Source organism: Castanea sativa, chromosome 7 (genome assembly GCF_040712315.1).
Source record: "Castanea sativa cultivar Marrone di Chiusa Pesio chromosome 7, ASM4071231v1".
Lineage (NCBI taxonomy): Eukaryota > Viridiplantae > Streptophyta > Magnoliopsida > Fagales > Fagaceae > Castanea > Castanea sativa.
Window position 1 is genome coordinate 6175163 of NC_134019.1, and position 26220 is coordinate 6201382.

Below are 26220 nucleotides of genomic sequence, written 5' to 3' on the forward strand. Positions count from 1 at the left end.
TTATCGTTTAAATTATTATACATCATGCATTATATTAATAACAAAACATAAAAACATCAATCCAACATTTCCTAGCGGGGTGCTCCTATTAGGTCACGCCCTAGGGGGTAAGCCACATATGGTCGCCCTCGCCCCCCTTTTGTTCAATGAAATGGTACAGAAGGGATCATAAAAATAATGAATAAGAAGAGCGAGTGCAATTGAGAAACAAGTAGCAACCTTATGACTAGAAAAACAAACTTAATACTACAAAGACATCAAAACAAACTATTGCTTTGCAACAACAGTACTGTCAGACTTTGATGGATTCTATCAGACATCAAAACAAGTTTTCTTGAACCCCCAACAACATCCTTGTTGGGACCGCAATCGCTTGCGGCGCCAGAGTCGTTGTATAAGTATAGCTGCTTGGTCCAATTGCTCTGGGCCTAATAGTGACCACTGCCATATTTTGTTGAAGTCGTGGGCCATTAGAGCGTAGGCTTCCACTTTTGTGTGGGTTTTGAGGGTTTTTGAAGAAACAGGAAGTATGGATAGGTCGCGCCCAGAGGTAGGTTTCAAAACCCATTCAAGAAGTTCTTCTCCAAAGTACTGACCTCTTTCAAGACGCTCAGCACTTCGAGAGCTAGATCCTTCACCATTATTGCTTGTAGAAGTCCATACAATGCCATCTGTAATAAAGAAGACCGCATCAATTGGGTCTCCCTCCCTAACAATGTAGCAGTGCTCGTTGTAGAACGTTGGTTTAAGAGTGTTGCAGATTTTAAGCAACAGTTGTACATGTTCTTCCCTAGCCAACCAACTGTCTTTCATGATTTCTAGCTGATCAAGGAAAAAAAAAAACTATAAGTTTGTGTAAATCTAAATTATACCTCTTAATAATTTGGTAATTGAGTTTCACGTAATGCAAATTATCTTAATAATGTTACTATACTTATAATAAATTACATACTAAAAGCATGTCAAGCTTAATGCTTATATTGAATCATTTGACAGTTCATCGAAAAAAATATTGAGTAATTTGACATAAACACAGTGTAAAAAACAACTTCTATTATATTAACAAAAATTTCTACAATATCTATATAATTCCCCAAATAATTATTATTAAAAGTAAAAGTGCTAAGAAATATTTAATATTTTATTTTTTAAAAGTATAATGGATATGAGAAAAAAATACTTTTAGGTCAGCCTGTTAACTTCTAGTCCATTAACATTGTTTCATTATAGGTACTCTATGAATGCATATAGTAGTTTTCTAGGCATAAAGAATACATTTTGAATTTGTTTTTTGGTTGTGTTTGTTAACTCTACTTTGTACTAGATTCTAAGAATATATTTACCCTAACCTCTACAATTAAATCAGAACAGTAATTCTTATAAAAAAAAAAAAAATCAGAACAGTAATCCTTAGAGCTGAGGATTCTCATTCCACCCACCCACCCAAGTCACAAGCCATATATAGCAACCTACTGCTGTCTATGCTGCAAGCCCATACCCATTCACCACTTTTGTGGAAAATTGTTTGTGCATAAATCTCTATATATTTTTAAGAAATTGTGTAAAATTGTACATAAATTACAAAAATTATGAAAACTCATATAGATGTTAGGGGAATCACTTCAGTTTTTTTTTTTTGTACAAATTATCCAATTAATAATGAGTTTTTTGTTATTTTTTGTTATAATTTTTTCGTAGATCTAATTATACTAGCTCTAGCTTTGAAATTTTTTTCCTGTGCTTGATCTATTATTTACTAAAATGATTAACATATCGTAGAAAATTTTAATAATAAATTATCATTTTATGAAAATTATATTCTCAAAAAGCATAATCAAACGCATTTTAACGAGGATAATTATTTTCTCACTTACTTGAGCATTATTTAAAACTCTTTTTTTGAGATCCATTATTTAAAACTTTATTTCTCCAAACAATGTATTTTGCAAATTTCGTTTGGTTAGAATTTGATATTACTAGAATTTCTATTTTCCAAAACATACCAAACGTAGCCCCGAACATTCTTATGTACACAGTACACTAGTAAATTCTAAAATCTATATATTCAAATTTTTTATTTAATTCTCAAATGATATTTTATTATTAGATTGAATCTGCAGGTAGGATTTTACTATTAATTTTCAAAAATTAGTCATTGTCACTATAAAATATATGTTAAAGCTAGTAAATAATTGTTTCTAACTGTTCTTCAAGACTATAACAAACATACTAATGCAAAAGGGAACAAATATTTTTTCATAAGCTGTAAATTATACAACGGTCATAAAAATGACAGTTTTTATTTTATTTTATTTTATTTATGAGTATAATAACATAAATATATTTGATCATAAGAGAGACTTTAACAATTGAAATAATTGAAATGCACAAAACTTATAAGTTTTAGTTTTTAGGTTAAATGGTATTTTTTTTTTATGTTTTATTAACTATTCAATTAGAATATTTTCAAAGTGTAGTACATTGTCACCATGCATGGGACAAGCAGTTATCTAGCAAATTTATGATGGTAATGAAACTCACATTCTTGAGCAGTTCTAAGCAGATATGGTGGTTGACAACCCTTCGAAGTTCAGGAGGAAGATCATGGATAAGGGTCTCTACATCAACGTCTTCGTCTGCTTCATATCTCTGATCTACGTATTTAATAATCATGGCTTTTGTTTTCATATCAAAGTGGTGTTTGGACATCCACGAAAAATGGTTTTCTTGTCGTTTACTCCACTTCCTCATGCGTACCTTGTCCCAATTTTTAGCTAATTTATCGCATTCTTGTTCTTTTTGCATGTACGTCTGTCGTCCCACTTCTGCTAGTCAGTTCAACTCGCCAAATCTTACTATGTTTAGGCATTAAAACTAATAATATTTTACATTTATACATCTCAATGTTCTACTTCCACACAACTTTTCTTTTTCCAACTTCTCAAAAAAAAAAAAAAAAACCTTTTCTTTTTTTCAAAAAAATAAATAAATGAAAAAAAAGAGATGTAGATATATAGGAAATGGGGTAGAATTTATAGACTTAAACAATCTTGTGGAGGGAAAAAGGAAGGGAACAAGATTCTGCCAAAAAATAAAAATGGTGTAAAGTACAATAAAAACCTCATAAATTTATAATTAGGACATATTAAACTCCAGACTTTCAATTGAGATTTGAGACACTTTAATTAAACTCCTAACTTTTATAAATTTACATTTCACATGTGAGGGTGAAATTTTTTTGGAAGGATTTTTGTGTATATTTATGAAAGTCTTGGGTTTAATGAGTCCCATTTAAAAGTGTAAGGTTTAATGTGTCCTAACGATATAATTATGGTGCCCTTTTTATAGTTTCCCCAAAATAAAAATACTAACAACTCAATCACCAACTTGTGCAATATGCGAAAAAGTTCCCTAAGGGTAACAACTAGTTGCTAGCTTGTGGAATATGCAAAAAAAATAAAAATACTAACCTATCTAGCTTCTAATGCAGAGAACACAACTTTGCTGATGGAACGCTATTTGCTGGAAGAAGTTATGTTAGTAACCCCACACTTCTTGTAAGATTCTCTTATCCGAATAATCTTATCCTTACATCCCTTCAATTAGTAGTTAAGTTCCAAGTAAAATAGATAGGATTAAGTCAGTTACACATGTTGGGATTATGATAGAGTTAGGGCTATGTGTGTAGGGTTGTCCAACCCAATCAGTTACCCAAGCTAAGTGATAAACCCCACTGGATCCGAGCCAATCGCAGCCCAATCTGACTACTCCAGTGGTCAGCAGAGGGTCTTTTCCTATAGAAATTAATGGTGCCAAGTTGGTTGCAGGTCTTCTTCCTCAAAATCCAAAATACACGAACTAACTGGAATATATATGAGTTTTTTGGAGAGATTTGCAAGATTTGGCGAGATCTCATTGGATATGATGAGATTTTTGTCAAATTTGGAGAAATCTCACCAGAGTTTCACTGATTTTTGCCGTTAACTAGCCTAATTTTCTCCATTTTCTAGATCCACAACTCCAACCAAATTGACTACCACTTGTTGAAGGTTCGATCTACCCAGTTTGATCAACCTTTTTGGTCAGCGATGAGTTGAGATATGCTACATCCGATCAGGTTGGGTCGAGTGTTGCTTATGCCCAAACCCAATATGACCCAACCCATGGACAACCTTACATGTGTGGCCAATAGAAGGAGAGCTTGAGTTGTATAAAGAGTGCAAGGAACCATAATTTGATATATCTTGAAAAAAAAAATGTAATTCCTTGCTTAGTGCACTTCCTTTCTTTCTTAATATTTCTCTATGGAGTGTAACTATCTTGAATTAAGGCAATTCACATACGATTCCCATATATTTCCATACGCTTTCCACCTATCCCTAATAGAAAAAAGAAAAGTTCCTAACAAGAAGTATAATAATAGCTTAATTTTGAATATCTATATCATTATTAGAAAAGTATTATCATACTTATTTTTTGTTAATTCATGCATTTTATATTTGGTTTTAGAATAATATTGAATAATTGATTTTGTGCTTAAAATGAATTTTAATGCATGAATATGTCTTGTAGACACCCCAATTTGTTATGACCTATACCTAAATCCCCTAGTCCCAATGACGAGAAAATCAGTCGCTACCAATATGATTAGCATCATGTGTGGAGCCCAATAAGCATACAAACCCCAAAGTGGCTCAATACAGTTCAAGCCCAAGCCCAACTATGACTCAAGAATCAAGCTCAAAAGCCTAAAAGCCCATTTTTGACCTAATTGGGCCAAGACTTACAAAAGGTGCGTACATTAGGTATTTGATGCGTAGGCACTCAATTTGTGGCATACACATCATCTGGACAGAAGCCTCAAATCACTTAATTTCTATTTTGGTGAGATTCTAGGGCAACCAGCCTTATCAACTGATTGCCCAAACGTTTAACCTAATCTTATATCTCAATTTTTCCTATATAAACCCCCATTTTCACCATCCAAATGGTCCAGATTTTCAATACCTACAAAACTCTGCTAAAATACCTCTAGAAGGGCAAAAAATGTGAGCATTAGATTGATTTTCAGCCATCTTTGGTTAGGAGATAATCTCCAGCTCATTCGTGTTCAAAACTTCTAGTTGGTTCAAAGCTTTTTTAGCACACCACTTAGGGTTATTAAGCTAAACCTGACCAAACCATTCGAACCATTCCTCCACACATTCAACTGCGGTAGTCGATTTCAGCTGAGTGGCTAGTAATTAACATCACTCTAAGTGCCATGAGGAGGAGATACAGATCTTTCCTATGATCCACACTCTTCCTTTTGATTCTTGTTTCTTTTATGTTTTTTAATGTTGTTTTAATGCTTTAATATGTTGCTTTTGTACCATAACATTCTTTTCTTTGGTAGTTTGATTCATTTTCTTTATTTTTCTGCAAATCTGTAAAAAAAAAACCGTAATCTGCCTTAGGATGTGTACGCATGGGATAAGATGCATACACACCAATACCCCTGTGTACGCATGTTTTAGACGGCTAGGGTTCGTGTTTTTGTTGTTTTTTTGGGAATCTATTTGAAGCCCAGATGTGCATGCCAATCTAAACCAGATTTCTTTCATTTACTTTTAATGCCATATTTTACTATCTTTCCTTATTTGTTTTATTTGCTTTGACTGTATATATGTTGTCATGTTTGTTTCCTTTTGAATCACATGTGTAATAAATCCAAAATACCCAAAATATCTTATTTTCTTTCCTTTCTTGTATCAGACCCTAATGCAGCCTATCTCTTCTCTCTCATTCACTATTTGATTTTGACTTGATCCTCATAAGGCAACTAAAATATTTCGAAATAATCAATGAAAGCCTTACAACTCATAAAAGCTTAAATACTTTCTAAAAAAAATCAAAATCAATAGTCAATTAATATTCAATTCCTTTTGGAATTAGTTGACTATTCAAAGATAAGGAGAGTATCTTGACAAGCTTTAATGTTATTAAGGTAATTGATTTGAACTTAAATAGTAACATAAAAGTTAAGATAATTCTGTCTTAATTAATCAAATCTCGTTCAAGCCTTAAAAGATGCAAGATCATTGATGACAAATCAAGACAAATCAAATTTTAATAAAGGGAAGATATCTACACATCAACGAAGACTTCACATCAATTTTAATGATCCCTTTTTGCATAAGACATAATCATCATTTGAGAGAAACTCGCAATCTTGGTTGGTATCCATTTGCATGTGTGCGAGCACATGCATGATCGGGTATACACATTCACATACTTGGATGTTGATGTTTTGACCTCTATCATGTTTGTATGCTAATTCTTGAGCTTGATGCCATGAGTTGTATGATTCTATACATGTCTATGCTTCCATGATCACATGTTTTATCTACTTTCCCTTGCTTGTCACATATGATACATAGGCTTATACCTAGGCTTTAGATACAAGCGCACATCCATTTGGGCCTCTAAGATAGCTCACTTTCCACCAAGTTGAACGACGATATATGAAGGTCACTATAGCTAGGCAGGCTTGGGGTGCCTAACTTCTTCCCATCCTGTACCCTAACTCTGAACCTAGTCTGGTAGAAAGACCTTTATGGAGTCATGTTTTGGTTTTTGGACCTACAACCAAGTGGTGACTACATCTCTTTTTAAGAGACTTTGTATACTCTCAAGCTTATGTTGGCTTCAAATCTAAAACTATTTTCAGGGAGATTGAATGTAGCATATCCCGCCCTCACGAGAAGGAACCGACATACTGATGTGCCATAAAGGGGGTACAAATCACGGAATTTACATGCCTTTTGTAGAGAATGAAATTAATTCTAGCAAGGAATCCTAATGGAATTTATTTTTACAGGGGAGAGAATGAAGTTAAAGAAGGTCAACCTAATTAAATTTGAGTCCAATTGGAGCAAGGAATCAAAACAGATTTATATCAAATCTAAGTCCAATTTGGATTGGGATTCTAGACTACACAACATTTAGTATTTTGGGCATAACTTTCAACTCCGATATTGATTTTGATGATTCAAGTAGTGCTGGAAAGCTAACTTATAGGGCTAAAACTTTATAGTTTACTAAAACCCCGATTCTGACTTTAAATGGGCAAAAAATGTTGGCTAAATGAAGTCTAAAAACTAGGGATTCTCTTAAACAAGAATCCAACTTATAATAAGATTTCTTGGACAATTTAAAGGCTCTTAAGGGAAAAACTCAAGAGATATCAGCCTTAAAATGAGAATTAGGTTTTCTTAAAGTTTATTTACAATTTTTAGTATTTTATTTGGTGTAATGACTTGATAGAAACCTTGCTAAGATAAAGGGTGAAACCCAACTATTTATTGGTATGTTCATGGCAATAATTTTATGGTTTTAGTGCTTATATTCTTGTGTTTTTTATTGATTTAATTATCTAGGATAGTGATTGTTTCTGTATATTCTTTGATTTAGCATAGACTCGAGCATGTTAAATGCTTAAAATTTCCTGTGAATTAAATCACTAGTTTTGTTTTGCCTAAAATAAATCAAATTTATGCAACTAACTTAGAAAAATAATTCTTGATTTCTAATTGCTAAATCATCAGACTAAGATCGTGCTTCGTATGAATTTTAGTTGAGTTATAAAATAATATTGTTAAGACTACCAATGGATGTACTATGTGTGAACCCTTAAACCTTAGTGTCTTAATATATTGTTGTTTTCCCTCATTCTAAATTTTCTTTACCAAACCCTCAATCAAAATTTCTCTTACATTAAATTTTATTGTTTTTAATTTTTAATTTATCTTGTGGTTTGCTAATAAATTCCTTTTCCATATGGATTCGACCTCGGACACACTGAAATATTAGTTTGTGACTCTTGCACTTGGGAGCATTATTTAAGTCACAACATGGTATTAGAGCAGTCGATCTTGAGATGATTGAATTCATTGCACCGCATCAAAGTTTCATGGAGTTACTGAAATTCAAATGTGGATATTCTTTTTGATGGCTTCTCAAGGTCTACAAATTCTTTGCTCTTGACAACACTCCACCACTTCTCATGGTTCCCATTGCCTCTTATTATATGGAAGGAGAGGTGTTGAAGTGGTTTCAAGGTGTGGAGGCATCAGGCTTATACACAAATTGGGTAGATTTCATATGCACCCAAAATATTAGTTTTGAACACCAATCCTTCTTGCATCAATAGAGACTACCACCCAAGAATCCAAATGCAAGAGCTAGTGAATTACATGAAGGAGAACCAAGAACTAATCCTTGATGCACCCACTCAAGATTCCACAATTCAAGAATTAGAAATCCAAGTGTCTTTGATCCAAGAATCAAAGATGCAAAAGCTGATAATTCAAATGGTTCAAGAATCACATAAGGTATTGAGAATTCAAAGACAATCGAAGGTCCAAATAACTAATGAGAATTCAAAGACAATCTAAGGCATTAGATAATGTCATGGATGACGTTATAAGAAGCTAGTGTAGTTCTTCTGCGTATGGCGGAAGTGTGATGGTGACAGTGCGTGTAGGAACTCCAGGTGGCACATGAGAGCGCTTGTAGGGTTGGATGAGGACCAGATTCTTAGGTTTTTGTAGATCGGCGAACAACAAGGCCTACATGGTGGTGCATGTGACCATAATCCAATCAAGGAGTTGAGAATCCTTGGCGGTGTGTGTGAGGAGAGTCGGAGCCTGTGTCTATGCGTGGAGGCGCATGCAGCTACCGTTTGGGACGAGTTTCTTGGGTTTTGGTCACGGTAGGCGGTTGAGCACGTCTGAGTGGTTTATTTTGTCAAGCGAAGGCTACTAGGAGTCGTGCATTGAACGAAGAGATTGCCGCTACATCACAAGTCCAATTGGGTATTGGGGTAAGGGTTCAACTGTAGGTTCGTATTAGGTAATGAGATTTATTTTACTTGTAACCGCTTGTTTTGATAATAGTGGATTCTAGGGAGTGGTGACCTTAAATTCATCCGGTGGGGTTTTGCTTCAGTGGTTTTCCCCATTTATAAACAATTCATCTGTGTTAAATTTATTTTCCGCTGCATTTAACTTAGTTAGTGATTTGTTTGTGCTACCACGCTTATTGCATGTAATTGAATCTAATTAATTCACTTGACTAATTAATTGATTAATTTACCAAAGGGGTTAATACATTTTTGGCCTATCATAAAGAAATAATAACATACCAAAGATAGAAATTCCAAGTGCAGAAAAGTTTCACAAAAAAAGAAGTGAAAGGAAAGGATTGGGCACTCACCTGCAAGTTTCCAATGAAATAAAGAAATAATAACAAACCAAAGATAGAAATTCCAAGTGCAAAGATGTTTTCCCATATGTAGCGACTTGTTTGGAGGTTTGACCCAAAAGAACTGCAAAATGCCACAACTATAATGTATAAGACACTAAGCTTAAAAATTTCTAACTAAAATTCAAAAAATGAGAATTCACGTAATTTTAGGGGAAATGTATAAGTTAAAGAGAAAATGAAAGATCTATACTTGGGCCTTCAAAGTAAGAAAGCAGGGTCAAGATCACATGTTTATGGCTTTTAGACAAATAGGAACTCCAACCCCATACACAAGAGCAGTGGTTAATTAAGGATGTGGTTCAAGCCCATTACACCCATGAGAGAAAGAAGCATGAATGCGACACAATTAGAGGAAATTAAGGAAAGAATGAAAGCAAAAAGAAGACCATAGCTACAAACTTCCCTTATATCTTTTTATTGGATATGAATTTTGACAAATCCATCATTTGATTGCATTTTCTTATTGTGTCCTCAATGCTTGTAAACTTTCAAGAAGATTAAAATCAATAACTATATCAATAATTAAATGTTTAAATTTTAAATTTTTATAATCTTAAATTATGCATAAATTTTTTTATAGTTTGAATAATAAATAACATCTTATTTGAACGAAATATGACATATATGTTAAGAACATGAATAGTGGCTTTTGATACTATAATGTAAATAGTGGTAATGAAGGTTGAAGTATCTATTCACTGTACAAGACAATCTTGACAATGCAAGAATGAAGGCTCGGTCATGTGAGACTGACAATCAGGAAAAAAAAAAAAAAACACTTAGAAGACTCTTAAATGACTCTCGGTCAACTGATAGCCTATTACAAAATTTTCGAGATTTGCTTCTGGATTGTTTGCTTGCGGCACTAAATCAGTGTGAAGACTAAAGGCTAGTTCAGCAATTGTAGCAAAAGCGGTAAGCTAGAATACATTATCTATTACTTGTGCTGGAGATCTAGTGACTTAGTTTCTATCTCAAAAATCTTTATGGGTAATTATTGTATGGGTTACAATGGAACCCAACATGTTTTTTAAAGTGATATTTTTTTTAAGTTGGTTATATGAATTTAGGTAAGTTGATTCAGTTATAGAATAGTCATAATTTTTAGTTCTTTATTGAATCACTTTCTTTGCATACTTGACTTATATTAAATTTTTTTTTTTATTGCAGATGAAAATACTAACAAAATTACTTGCCAACTTGAAGTTTGATTCTCGAGGTACAATTTATATTAAATATTTATTTGTTTTTCTTTACCTAATATGTTATGTTTTATTCTTAAAACTTATTTTGTTTATTTATCTTTCTAAATAATTTAACTTTATTATTATTTTACATGCAGTAAGAAGAGGCACAACCGAGAAGGTTGATAACTTGACATAGTTCACAAACATTAGCATTTTCTTTATGTTATTTTATGGTGATGATATCATTACTCATTAGTGAACTTTGGATTGTGTAGACTTAGAAATCAATGTATTAGTTAAGCTTTATTTAAACTGTTTTTGTTTTTGGTTCTTTTTTTTATAGTTATTTGCGACCTCTTATTTGTATTGAAAGGAACTAGAAAGACAAAAATAATACGATCATATTATTATTATTATTATTATTATTATTATTGCATGTTAAAAACTACTAGTTAACTTATAATCTGATTAATCTGACTCTTGTAAACTGTTTAAGTTCGATTTTTACCCGAACAGGACCTTTTCACCTTACTCGATCCTTAAGGATACATTAGATTATAAAATACTTAATATATATATATATATATATATATATATATATATATATATATATATATATATATATTAGGAATATAATATAGCCAAAGAAAAAAAAAATACCAAAGCATCTCCAGGATAAAAGCAAACTATAATTCTATTAGTAGCAAAATTAAAAAATCATGTGAACTTCTAGGATGATCCAAATCTATGAAAATTCGTTAAGAACTCAATTCATGGTTCAAGTATTTCTTTCTATTGTGATCCCAATGTTCACTAGGAAATTCTATTCTAGTTGACGATTTTACCATGTAAGAAATAAAGAGTAGAAATTAATGATATTTTTATTTAATGAGATCATTAATAAAACTAGGAGAAACTAATAACTTTAGGAAAATAGTATAGGTATTACAAGTTTGGGTGAATTGCAAATTACATCCCTAAAGTTTGAAGTGATTGGATTTTACACCTTGAAATTTTGGGGTGTTTAGATTTTATACTCTAAAGTTTCAAAATTTGAGAGTGTAAATCCAAATAACCCTAAACTTTAGAGAGTAAAATCCAAGTTTTGAAACGTCAGGGTATAAAATTCAAACACCCAAAACTTCAAGAGGTAAAATCCAAAGTCTGAAGCTTCAGGATGTAAAATCCAATCACCCTCAAATTTTAGGAGTGTAATTTGCATTTACCCTACAAGTTTTATTACATATAATATAACTTACAAACTTATATCCTAATGAATGTGATTGGTAGGCTTTAACCACCTCATAACTGAATATTTGAAATACCTTTCTATGATTGGTGACACATCAATTTGTATGCTTAATGTAGTAAACTTGTAGTACATATTGCATGTAGAACTACTCATAACTATTTTAGCTTCAATTGTGTGCAAACAACAAATTTAAGAATAGATTAAAAAGCCATAAACCTTGTAACTTTAAACAATGTTACATTACTCAATATTTTTAATTGAATGCAAATTTTAATGAATCCACCCATCCATCTTTGGATTACATTATTTTCATAAATTCTTCATGCTTACAAAAATTCAAGGTGATTAAAGATCAATAGTCATATCATCAATTAATTATTTAAAATCAAGTTTTTTGTTTTGTTTAAAATAATGCATAAAATATAAATTTATTAATCGAATAGTAAATAACATCCGATTGACATAAAAATTGGCATGCATGTTAAGAACATATAGAATTTATAATCTAACAGTAAAATTTTCAGAATATGATAATAAATTATTAACTGGTGTAATATTTTTAAAGTTACATCATGTATAACTTGAACGACATAGACATAGGCAGGACTTATATATTTTGATATGGAATAGTAAAGGGTGTATCATGAGCAAACCTTAGATTTCGCATGCCCCACCAGAAACAGTAAAATGCTTTTGGCAGATAATTCGTGGACTCTAAGCTTCCGGATTGACGGGCTTCAAGAAATATTCCAAAATCAAAGGTACTTGGATTCGGTGTATCAATAGGGCAGAAATCATCTAAAAAAGAGAGATTTCTAAAACTTTGGTCACAGTTAAAAGAAATTTCAACCCCATGAATTTCACAAGCTTTGTGCCAGCAAGCCGCTAGTCGTTGAGTAGAGAAAAAGTACCAAAAGGCTCCCAATACCTAATCCATTTAGATTATCATTAGAAATTAGTAAATTTTTCAGATATCGTAACCAAAGGTTAATAACCATTACAACTATAACAATAAGAGAAAAAGAGAATTGTATGGATATGAAACCACTACTTAAATTATTCTCAATAAGCGAATCGAGATGTTTTTCTAAACTTTACGAACAGATGGAAAAATACTTTGCATAGATTAGGCACGAAGGCATCCAAAGCACAGGGACAGGATGTGTGTACTTGGAGCCTTCACAAGTAGGGATCACACCAAACAAGCCGATACAAGCTCATATAGGCAATCTTGAAAAAAAAAAAAAAAAAAAACCAACAAAAGGGTATTGCCAAATGGTGCGATGCAAGGTTCCCATGGACAGTAGTGCATGCTAAGTTCTAAAAAATGAGCATACAAGGTTGACATGTGATTCTTATGGATGGCATACATAAGGCTCATTAGTGGTGAAGCTAGAATTTTAGTCTAGAGGGGGCAAAATCAAAAGACGATATTAAAAGTGAAATTTATCTAAAAAACATTAATCAACAATAATAAAAAAATAAATAAACAATTGTAAGCAAATATGAATATATTTCATATTATTAAAATAAAAAAACAAAAACAACCAATTCATAGCTACTAAAAATTTTACAAACTGATGGAGTAAAAATATGATTAGTGTTACTTAAAAAATATAATGAATAGATGTTTGAAATTATTTTTTGTGATTGGTGACATGCCAATTTGTAAGACATAAGTAGTAAAATTTGTAATATCTCTAGCATCATTCAAAGATAAAATGCTGTGAAAAATATCATAAATAGTAAAAATGGTGTAAATAATGATATAAAAAAAATAGTGAAATAGGGTGGTTTGGTCACTTTCAAGTTTCAACAAGTAGAAGTTTTTTTTTTTTCCCTCCATGTGACTACTAATAAAAAAAAAAAAAAAAATTAGGAGTAGGGGGGGGGCAGGTGACCCCCTTCGCCCCCCTCTGGCTCTGCCAGTGAGGCTCATGGATGACACGTTGACGAAGAAAAAGTCCATAAGGCAAAAGGGAGCAAATGAGACTTGTTTGTTGCCTATAGAGAGACAAAGATTCACAGGTAAGGGGAAAAATTGTTGGGTATACATATATAAGCAAAGTCTCACATTGAATAATAATGAGAATGGTGAGTAGTTAATATAACATAATTATGCCCATACCCATTGGTTTAAGCCAGCCTTTTGAGTCAAGTATTGTCCCTATATATATGTTGCGTTAACTACCCATTTTGAGGCTTTCCAATGTATGATCTCCCCAACACAACTCTTACACAAGATAGCACCTTCTAAGTTTCAATGTATTAGCATTCTTGATGTATTTTTCCAAAAAAATCAATAAAATGAAACATTTGTTATTTTTATTTTTCTTTCTTTTTTGGATATTTTTTCAATATATGATTTTGATTTAGCAAACTTTGTTGGTTTAGATTTTTTTGAGAAGAAGGTTGATTGGGAATTTAAATATTAAGAAAGACAACAATAAATTGATAAAAGAATCAACATTTGCGAAGATTAAAAATAAAGAATATGAAATTACTACGCAAGCAAACTTACATGACCAGCAAGGATGTATAGAGATAAATTCCATGAAGCTTCGAACCATTGGGAAGCCTTAGCCTTAGATTTCTTTCTTCTTATGAGTTTCTTCCAGTGTTGGTAGATGTGGTAAACTCTTGGCCCATATTGCAAAAGAATTACAGAGTTCAAGATTGTTAAATTTGAAGATTTTGTCCGTCTCATCTCTGAAAATAAGATTGGCATTACCACCTGAATGGGTTACAACAAATTTTTGTTTTTAGAGTCAAAGGATATAATCTAATTATGTGGAGGACGGTGATAATTTAAAGAAAATAGTCATTATGTGTATTAGAAAGTTTTTCAAATTCACATTTTGATTTATTACTAATCTATTTGAAGTTCTTTTATTAAAGGAAAATATTTTTGTTGTAAAATAAAAATATTCCTTATCCAAGAGAAAATTCAGTATTTTTTGTCTGTTGAAAATTACGTGTTAGATCTTTATAATATAGGCAGTTAGATACTGCTATTAAGAAATATGAATTAGAAACATTGGCATGGTTGTCAAAATTGCGATCTAAATCGTAGGATCGCACGATTTTACAACCTCACCTCATTAAAACATTTAGAATCGTAGTAGGATCGTAAAAATAGTAGGAACATAGGTAGGATCGTATAAGATCGTATTTAGAAAAGAAAAAAAGAAAGAAACCTAAATATTTAGAAACATCAATCCCAAAGTTGTGCCTCCTCTAAAGAACCCCAAAACCCATCACCTCTCAGCACTCTCAATGACGTTGCATTTTGGATTTCATATTTATAATTAGCTAGTTTACCTTAGAATGGGAATTCTATTTTGGATTTCATATTGTAATAAGCTAATTTTCATTTGCTAACTAGCTTAACTTATTTTGGATTTGGAATTTAGAAATTAGAAAATATTTTCAATATGTGTTGATAATATCTTAGTACTTAGCTGCTAATTAAACATGTACTAAATTATTTAGATATACTGTGTCAAAACTTAAATATATTTGTTTCATTAGTATAGATATAAGGATGTAGGGCATTCAAATTACATTATAGGATGCAAATCTTTGTTTTTTAATGGATAAGTTCATATTTTCCGTGATTACTTAACATATAAAGTCACTATTAATGTATTTTTTGCTTAAAATTTGAAAATAGGTAGGATCTTATGATCTACGATCTATTCCTACGATCTACGATCTTACCTACCTCCTGCGATCCTACGTAGGATCCTGATTTTAACAACCTGAACATTGGTACAGAGTGACTATATTTGAAGTAATGGTGATGCCATAAATAATTTCATGGGGTCGAATATAAATATGATGATCAGTAATTTTTTTTCTTTGAATACATTGTATTCCTACTATGTGTAGTTGGATGTAACATTGTGCTATAAACAAAGATCAAAATATACATCAAGTATTTTATTATCCAAATGTGTACTACATAAAATATACCTATTAAACTTCAACAAACTTGAGTCAAGAATCAAGATTGACAAAATAGATTCAATATCTTTAATTTATCTTTAATCAACTATCATTTTTATGAAAAGGAACCTCGATTCTTTTTCTGTTTTCCATTTTATTTTAATATATATTCATTATAAATTTATGAATACCGAATTATTAGTATATACATGCAACTCATCAACAATATATAGGATCGAGACTTTATTCAAATTAATATTAGAAACCATAGACTATGATATAAAATTTATATAATCAAACAAATAATTTTATGGATAAATTATACCTCTGGTCCTTAAATTTTGTGTAATTTTACTTTTGGTCCTTCAAAATTAAAATACTTTGGTTTGGTCCCTAAAATTTAAGGTAAGTTCAATTTATATCCTTTAAATATGAGATTGGTTCAATTTTGGTTCCTTAAATATTTGGTTGATTCGACTTGGTCCCTCAAAAATGAGGAAAAATGGAGAGACCAAATTGTTTCATTTTAAAATTTTAGGGACCAAATTAGAACTTTTTAAATTGCAAGGACCAAAAACACCAAATTTCAATAACCGAAAGTATCATTTAGTCATAAGTATAAATATCTAACAATTTAAAATAAAAAACTGGACTACACACACACATATATAATTAATATCTATTTAGGAATTAACAAAAATTGTAGAGGGGGGGGGAGGGGGAGGATTGGGTGTGGCACCTACAATGGCTCCACCATTGGTTTGATAATTTTTTTTTTTTTTGAGAAGACCATTGGTTTGATAGTTGAAAGATATTTTATATTAGTTTTTGAATTAAAAGATTGTAAAGTTATTACATAATATTTATGTTGTTTGTATATCATGACAAAAAGTGTTGTAATTTCATTAATTTATTTCCTTATGTTTTGTGGGATTTAATTGTAATGGGTTTAGTATTAAGTTGGTTTGGATTGCTCAAGATAGTTGATCTCGTGACTTGCTTGTGACTAGCTTGGGACTGCAAACCCACGAAAGGCCATGTGAGGAGCACTTGAGGAAGTTTAACAATCAGTCTGTTTCGCGAGTCACTTGTGACTTGGCCAACTCACGAGATACATTGACCAGCTGGATTTAAGTGTGGCTTTCCAATCCTTCACCCACAATATATATATATATATATATATATATATATATATATATATATATATATATATATATATATATATATATATATATATATACTGTCATTACTCACAAAATTTTGAAGAGACTATCAGAGAGAAAACCCTAGAGATTGGTTTTCACAACACCCACCTTTTAGGGAGGGCTACTCATCCTTAAGTGAAAATTCTTTTGTAGTCTCTTCTCCTCCCATCTCCCATTATTATACCTTGAAATGAGATTGTACCCAAACACAACCCACACCCATTCAGAGTGTAGCAAGTGTTTTGGAGCTTGGGAAGCATTGGGTTTTTGCCAAAATAAGTCGGTAAGGCTTGGTGGTATAACCGAACGGTAATGTGGGATCTAGGAAGCTAGTGAAGACAAGACTCAGTAAAGTCCGTTGGTAGCTGGAGCTTGAAAGGCTCAAGTACTTTGAGTAAATTAGGCTTGGAGGGTCTTTTTGGTTATCATTGTACTCCAACTTATTCACTACTAGATCATTTTGGCTTGGAGGACCACAGAGAGGTTTATACACTGACTTATTCGGTTTCCCTCTTCGATAACACATCGCGTGTTATCTTGGACTTGAGTTTCATTACCCTACTGCCTTTACATATTTGCCTTGCACTTATATGTTCATCCTTGCAATTGTTGAGTGGTTTGATTAATTAATTTGATAATCACGTATATTCCGCATTAAGTGTGCTTAGATTAAAATTAATTAAGCCTTAATTAAAATTGGGGGTCCTAATTAGCTCTAGCATTTAGATCATCAAGCTTATAAAGATACACACGCGTGTGACTTTAAGAGTTTGTATTTTATTGATAATAATAATAAATTATTATCGAAAATATGTTTGATTGTAAATGCTTGTATATGTAATCATGAAATTTGGTTGAACTATGTTAAATTTCTTGTAATCAATTTCCCGTTTAAGCGAATGTTCTTAGAGTAATTCTAACTTGGTACTTCAAATTAATAAAAACAAGTCATTTAAGAAAATAATATAACATAAATAAAAAAGTCAACTGGTAAAGTTAATTTTTGCATTAGATGTATTATTTTGGCTTTGGAGTACCAGCTCAGTTGTATTCCCTTAGGAGCATTTGATGTATTTTTATTTGCTTTGAAGTACTAGCTCATGTTTTTGAGATTTGACTAAAGTTCAACTGAGGTTAATTCATAAAAAAAAATTGAATTACATAAAATAAATAAATAAATATAAATATAAATATATATATATATATATATTAATAGCCAAAACTTAGAGAAAATCTAATTAGATTTTGATTTAATTCTCAATTTTGCGCTATTTGTCCCATTCAATTTTTTATTTTGTACCAAGTAAATTATTGAGTGTAAAAATTGAAGAGTCCAAATCCAATTAGATTCTAAATTGGATTTTAATTAGAGTCCAATTTTTCTCCACATGTCCATCTTAAGTTTTTAATTTTTGTGATAAGTGAATTACTAAATGCAAAAACCAAAGAGTCTAAAACCAATTAAATTCTAAATTTTATATATATATATATATATATATATATATATATATATATATATATATATATATATATATATTTATATTGTGGGGTCCTGGGCTTCGGCCAAGAGCGTGGGACTTTGGCCGAGATCGTGAGTAGTCCGAGTACGAGGAGGAATATCTCTTCGGATAAGCTAAACATAGATCGGGTATAGATCCTAATGATCAAAGTGACATTCCAGGAAGTTCTAATGATAGGAATGAGCATCATGAACGTACAAGAGGGATAAGGACTCGAAAATATCTAAGGGAAAGCTGCTACACCGTATTGAATGCCCTGCAGCTAACTTTCTGACCGCATTTATGTGGAAAAGACCCCTGAATAGTAATACCTTGGCAACCACAACTCGCAGAAGGCCAGAAAGGGTGTCTGATGGGACAAGCACTCAAGTGGTGGCTCAAAAGATCAACAAGTGTAGGATTAAGATCATCCAAAAGGAACTATATAATGGAAGAGGCCCTTCATGAAAATGAGATAGAAAAAGAAGAAGAGAAAGCACTGTAGCAATCTCAACAACTCCTGTAACCATTGTCATCCAATATATACTAGAACAGAGCTTCTCGGATTGTGCCGATGACAAACTTTCTTGCACAAACCGGATTCAAGTCTTGTTGGCTCATCATCCAAAATCATATTAACTGTTATCCATGCACTAAAACCTAGCTCTTTGACTGACTCTCTACAAATTTATTGTACTGGGTTCACTGGGCCACGATCCCTTACATTTTGAGCTTGGTCTGAAAATTGTGTCCTTACATATATAATGAGAAACTATTACATATTTTAAAAATGTCTGGTTTAAAAAAGTGTAAGTTAATACCACATACAATTTGAATAGTATAATTGTGATTTTTTAATGATATCTGTGCATATACACGAGACTACACACTAGTTAATATAGTAGTTTGCAACATAAAGATACAACAAGCTAATTTGTCTTAATGGTTAATGTGTCAGCCTGGCCTCCGGTTTCCACTTAACCTGGTTGAACAAATTGGTCTGGTGACTCTGGTCCGGTTATGAAAACGAATGCTTAATTATGAGTACTTCATAATTTTTTGAAGGCTTACATCAAAAAAGAAAAAAAAAGAAAGAAGAAGAAGAAGTGTGTGTGTGTGTATATATATATATATATATATAAAGTCTTTTTTGTTAGTTCCAAATTACTAGAAAAAATACGTGAAAATAGTATTTTTCCAACTTACAATGTAGCTGAAGTCTCCCTTACCTGTGGAATAGGCAGAATAACTAGAACCTTGAACATGAAGGACCGCAAGAGCCTTGGACCTTTTTCCCGTTCATGAGGTCGTATCATGAATTTCACAACAAAATGCACAAGGAAAACGACATCGATGACCGATCGCGAAACAACAGCTGTGTTCCACAACACTTTGTTTAACCCAATGCACTTTTTATCTTCTTTGATCACGGGAACGTAAAAGAACAAGGGATCCAGTGATACTGCAAGCGTGCGAAAGAATACAAGTATTTCATCATACCATTGAAGGAACAACTGTCCCAATTTTGTCTTTGAAACAGATTCAGCTACATTTTTTCTTTTGCTGGGACGACATTGCCCCTCGGTATCCTTACTCTCATTCCCGCACAAAGGCCTGGCAAACATAAAAATTAGAGGTTGCCTTAAAAAAAAAGAAAAAGAAAAAAAAAAGCAAAAAGCTAAACACTATCAGATATTCTGTATTAGGATCTTCTTTAAAAAAAAAAAAAAAAAATTATGTATGAGGACTGAGTTATGTTGACTTTGTACACCTTAAACTAATATAAGCTAACTTAACTCAACTTTCAAATTATAACGTGTGTTCTATAATGATGGTTCTTTATCATTAAGTTAAAATGTTAATTAGTTTTTGGTATAAGTGAAGATCAAACCTCAAATTTTTTATTGAATAATAAGAGATTTTATTGTTTAACTTAACTGAAATCCACTGTTTATTAAAAATTAAAACTTCTCTGTCATTAATTCTATTTACAAGAAAACTAGATTTTTATAACAAAGTACATGCGCACTGCTTTCTCTCTATTAAAAAAAAAAAAAGGTTTGGAATGGAATTCCTCATATTTAAAAAGTTTGGGATTGGAAAGAGGCTAATCCATCCCAAACATAACCAATTACCACTCTTATGCACATATGAAGTTGAATTAGTGGAACCATATATATGTTTTCTTTCCAGACTCCCATTCTTTTGCACAAGATGATTGGAGTGCATTATTTTGGAATTTTGTAGAGCAATTAGCATTAATAATATGTTGAATTAAAGAAAATATTATAATAATTTAATTCAAATTGAATAGTAAAAATTACTTTGAATTAACTTGGCAAAAGCATATGTAAATTCGAGTTTTTATCAATACTTCTGGTAATAAATAGCATAAGGCTGCAGCATTTTCTTCTTAGCTAAACATTTCTATCAGCAGTCAATTACTTGGTCTTCGAATCATGGTTCAACTTGGACTACTATGCTTTGGGGATCCTGCTCTCTAGCCGGTAAATTGTTTTTCAATTTTGAGTAAGGTCAAAATTATTCATATGCACTTATTCACTATTTAATTTCAAATAATTTTGTTTTGTATGCATCTAATCCGATCCAACCTACTTATATTTAATATATATTTAAATTTTAATAAATTTTTTATTTTTTATTTTACCCCTCTTCTCAAATAAATCCCAAATCTTAGTTCTCTTCTTATAGTTTGTGTTGATTAATTTGGTGTTATACTCAGTAGAGTTTGGTTATAAATTTGCTCTTATTTGTAGTGGTAGTGTTCTAATTCTCAATTTAATGTTAATAATAGCAATTAAAAAAAAAAATCTGTCCAAAACATGGGTCTAACCCGATCCACATGAGTTCGGTTGGATCCTTGTGATGGATTGAATTGGGTTGAATTTTTGTAACCCACCATGATGGATTAAGTTAAAAAAATCCTTCAACCCAACCCATACACAACACTAGGCACTAATAAATACTAGTGGAAAACAGAATAGAACAGACATACAAAATCTTCTTGAAAAATGTTTTAGCTGAGAACCTAATAATAAATAATTTATTTATTAAAGAAAACGACAACAATTTAGAACTAAATTTGTTAGACTATTGGCCAAAATAAGAATAAAAAAAAAAAACGTTATTGTTAGCACTAAAGTAGAGAAAAAGAAACTACCTTTTGTCGTTGTCTTGCGATGGGCTACGATAACTCATACCTAAAGCTTGTCGATGATCCAACCTCCAAAACAAAGAACCAATCTCTGAACTATGCTTACACAACCCAAAGAGCTTTACAAAAAAAAAAAGTATGAATTTTGATCCCTGGAGAAGTGTAAAACAGAGATTAGACAATACTAACAAGTTTTTCATTATTTCAAAGTGCAACAATACTAATGAAAAACATGGCTATTGACCTAATTGTTCAAAAATATAATAAAAGTAAACAAGAAGTATTTATAAATATTTTTTTTGGAGTTATAAAATACTATCACAAAATATATATCTCCTTAGCAAGGGAGTCAATCTCGTACGGGAGGTTATACCAGTTTGACAAGTGGAACGATATATTACGCCCAATACTAACCGGTATTGCCCGAAATTGACCGGTATGATCGGTATATGGCTAGTATTTAAACCGGTATGAAACGTTGACGTTTCGATACCGGTATACATACCGGTATGGTATTGACTACATTGCTCCTTAGTGGTTAGTTGAAAATATGATAAAGTTGGCTTTGGTTGAGACTGCGTGGTCTATTGGTCTGGTATTGACCTTAGCATACCCTCTCGTTCTTTCTTGGGTTAACGGAACGAATACTTGTTCAAGAAAAAAAGAAAAAAAAGTAACCCCTTGTTGAGAAAGAGAATGCGTAATTGAACCTGATCAAAAACTCAAGTAGCTTGCATTTTACAAAGCGGAACTAGAGGGAAGGGAATCGGGAAAAAACAAAGAGTTCCAGAAATTGGCTTTCTTATAGAATTTTAGGAGCACGCGAAGGTGCAGAAGCAGCTGCAAGTGATAAATAAGAGTAACTCCTGTCAACACGATCCTAATTGGTGAGTAATATGAACCATTCACACTGCAGGTCAACCCCTCAAGTCTTCCTGTTTTGTCTTTTTCACCAACCAATAAAATATGGGTGGAAAGGGATGGAGCTAGCAGGGTTTTAATGGAGGGGGCCAACGAATAAATTTTCAATTTTAATGAAAATTCAAATTAGTATTTATTTAATATTAACAAAATATCATAAAATGAAAAGATACAAAATAATTGTTTTTTTTATATACAAAATATTTAGTTACTATTATATATCAGATTTGCAACTATGTATACGTATATCATTTACGGGCTTTACAACCAACTTGGCAACTTTAATGAATTATTAAAGACAAGCAGATAACTAGTTATCACAAGTTTTGCATGGATAAACATATTTAAGGCAATAAATAATCAACACACCCACACAGACACAGGCAATAAATAAATGCAACTATTGTCATGCTCATAATCATAAATAAACATTACTTTGAATTAACTTGGCAAAAGCATATGTAAATTCGAATTTTTATCAGTACTGGTAAAAGTAGCATAAAATTGCAGCATTTTCTTCTTTGCTAAACATTTCTATCAGCAGTTAATTGCTTGGTCTTCAAATAATGGTTCAACTTGGACCACTATGCTTTGGGGATTCTGCTCTCTAGCCGGTGAATTGTTTTCCAACTTTGAGTAAGGTCAAAATTATTCATAGCCACTAATTCACTATTTAATTTCAAATGATTTTATTTTGTATGCATCTAACCCACCCGACTTACTTATATTTAATATATATTTAAAATTTAAAAAATATATTATAAATATTTTTATTTACTTTTTTACCCCTCTTCCTAAATAAAACCCAAATCTTTAATTCTCCTCTTATAATTTGTGTTGATTTGATGTTATACTCAGTATTATTTGGTTATAAATTTGCTCTTATTTGTAGTTGTAGTGTTCTAATTTTCAATTTAATGTTAATAATAGTAATTAAAAAAAAAATCTGTCCAAACCATGGGTCCAACCTGATCCACATGGGTTCAGTTAGATCCTTGTGATGAATTAAATTGGGTTGAATTTTTGTAACCCACCATGATGGATTAATTTGAAAAAACCCTTCAACTCAACCCATACACACCACTAGGCACTAGTAAATACTAGGGGAAAACAGAATAGAATAGACATACAAAATCTTCTTGAAAAATATTTTAGCTGAGAGCCTAATAATAACCAATTTATTTATTAAAGAAAACAACAACAATTTAGAACTAAGTTTGTTAGACTATTGGCCAAAAGAAGAAAAAAAAAGGGTTATTGTTAGCACATAGTAGAGAAAAAAAAACTACCTTTCATTGTTCTCTAGCGATGGGTTGAGATTACTCATACCTAATGCTTGTCGACAGTGGCAAAGCTAGGATTTTAGTCTAGAGGGGGCAAAATTAAAAGACGATATTAAAAGTGAAATTTATCTAAAAAATATTAATCAACAATAATAACAAAATAAATAAACGAATGTAAGCAAATATGAATATATTTCATGTAACAAAAACAACTAATTCATAGCTACTAAAAAATTTACAAAAGGATGGAGTAAAAATATGATTAGTATTACTTAAAAAATATAATGAATAAATGTTTGAAATTATTTTTTGTGATTGATAACATGCCAATTTGTAAGACATAAGTAGTAAAATTTGTAATATCTCTAGCATCATTCAAAGATAAAATGCTGTGAAAAGTATCATAAATAGTAAAAATTGCGTAAATAATGATATAAAAAAAAAAGTGAAATAGGTGGTTTGGTCACTTTCAATTTTCAACATGTAGAAGTCTTTTTTTGTTTTTTTCCTCCATGTGACTACTAATACAAAAAAAAATTAGGAGTCAGGGGGGCAGGTGCCCCCCCACGCCCCCCTCTGGCTCTGCCAGTGCTTGTCGATGATCCAGCCTCCAGAACAAAGAACCAATCTCTGAACTATACCATTTTGGTCCCGGTCCCTAATATATAATATGTGTCAATTTGTTTTACAGTGAGTCGGGTTGGGTTTGGGTCATAAGATTCACAAATCCGCCTAACCTAACTTGACCCACCAATATTTAATATATATTTAAAATTTTAAAAAAATATTGTAAATATTTTTATTTATTTTTTTACCCCTCTTCCTAAACAAAACCCAAATCTTAAGTTCTCCTCATATGATTTGTATTGATTTTTTGTTATACTCAGTATTATATTATTTGGTTATAAATTTGCTCTTATTAATGTGTTCTAATTCTCAATTTAATATTAATAATAGTAATTAAAAAAATTTATCCAACCCAATCCACGAGGGTTGGATTGGATTGGGTTGGACCCCTGTGATGGGCTCGGTTAGGTTGGATTTTTTTTAACCTATCATAGTGAGTTGGGTTGAAAAAACCCTCCAACCCGACCTAACCCTACCCATGAACCCTCTAGTAAATACTAGTGGACAATAGAATAGAACAGACATGCGAAATCTTCTTGAAAGATGTTTGAGCTGATAGCCTAATAATAACCAATTTATTTATTAAAAGAAAACCGCAACAATTTAGAACTAAATTTGTTAGACTACTGGCCAAAAGAAAAAAAGAAAAAAAAGAAAAAAGTCATTTTTAGCATATAAGTAGAGAAAATGAAACTACCTTGCATCGTTCCCTTGCGTTTGGTCACTTTGGCTATGAGTAGTTTTACCCTAAGCTTGTTGATGATCCATCCTCTGAACTATGTTTACACAACCCAACGAGCTTTACAAAAAAAGTTTGAATTTTGATCCCTGGAGAAATGGAAAACAGAGATTAGACAATACTAACAAATTTTTCATTTATTTCAAAGTGCAAAAATACTAATGAAAAATAAGACTATTGACCTAATTGTTCAAAAATATAATAAAAGTAAACATCAAGTATTTCTATTTTTTTTTGGAGTTATAAATAGCATCACAAAATATATATCTCCTTAATCGGTGGTTGAAAATATAGTGAAGTTGGCTTGGTTGATACTGCGTGGTCTATTGGTCTGGTATTGACCTTAGCATAACCCCTCGTTCATTCTTGGGTTAATGGAATGAATACTTGTTCAAGAAAAAAAATAAAAGGTAACCCCTTATTGAGAAAGAGAATGTGTTATTGAACCTGATCAAAAACTCAAGTAGCATGCATTTTACAAGGCGGAACAAGAGGAAAGCGAATTTGGACAAAACAAAGAGTGGCAGAAACTGGCTTTCTTATAGAATTTTAAGAGCAATCAGAGGTGCAGAAGCAGCTGAAAGTAATAAATAAGATTAAGACCTGTCATCATGATCTTAATTGGTGAGTAATATGAACCATTCACACTGATCATTCCCTCAAGTCTTCCTATCCTTGTCTTTTTCACCAATAAATAAAATATGGGTGGAAAGGGATGGAGATCGGATTTTAATGGAGGAGGCAAACGTATGAATTTTCTATTTTAATGAAAATTGAAATTAGTATTTATTTTGTGGGGGTAAGATTTATAAAATAAACAAATGGGTCGTGGGCTTGATCAATTGGTATCAATTTGTTTTTGTCATTGGGCCCCTAAGCCCACGAGTCAGCCTACACTACAGACATCCAAGGAACCGTCCGAGGATGAATGTCTCCTCGGATGGGCTCGGCAAACACCCTGGGATTTGCCAAGAAGATTAAAGGCAGAATTTTGGGAAAACTATTGGGTAAGAGGGGGATCTAAGTACCCTCTAGATGCAACGGTGTGATAGAAATATCTGAGAAAAAGGCTGCTACC

At 31.8% G+C, this 26220-nt stretch overlaps 1 pseudogene; it reads right to left on the bottom strand.

Moving 5' to 3' along the window:
* Positions 1–25186, bottom strand: LOC142642927 (cyclic nucleotide-gated ion channel 1-like; annotated as a pseudogene).
* Between the last annotated feature and the right edge of the window lie 1034 nt (positions 25187–26220).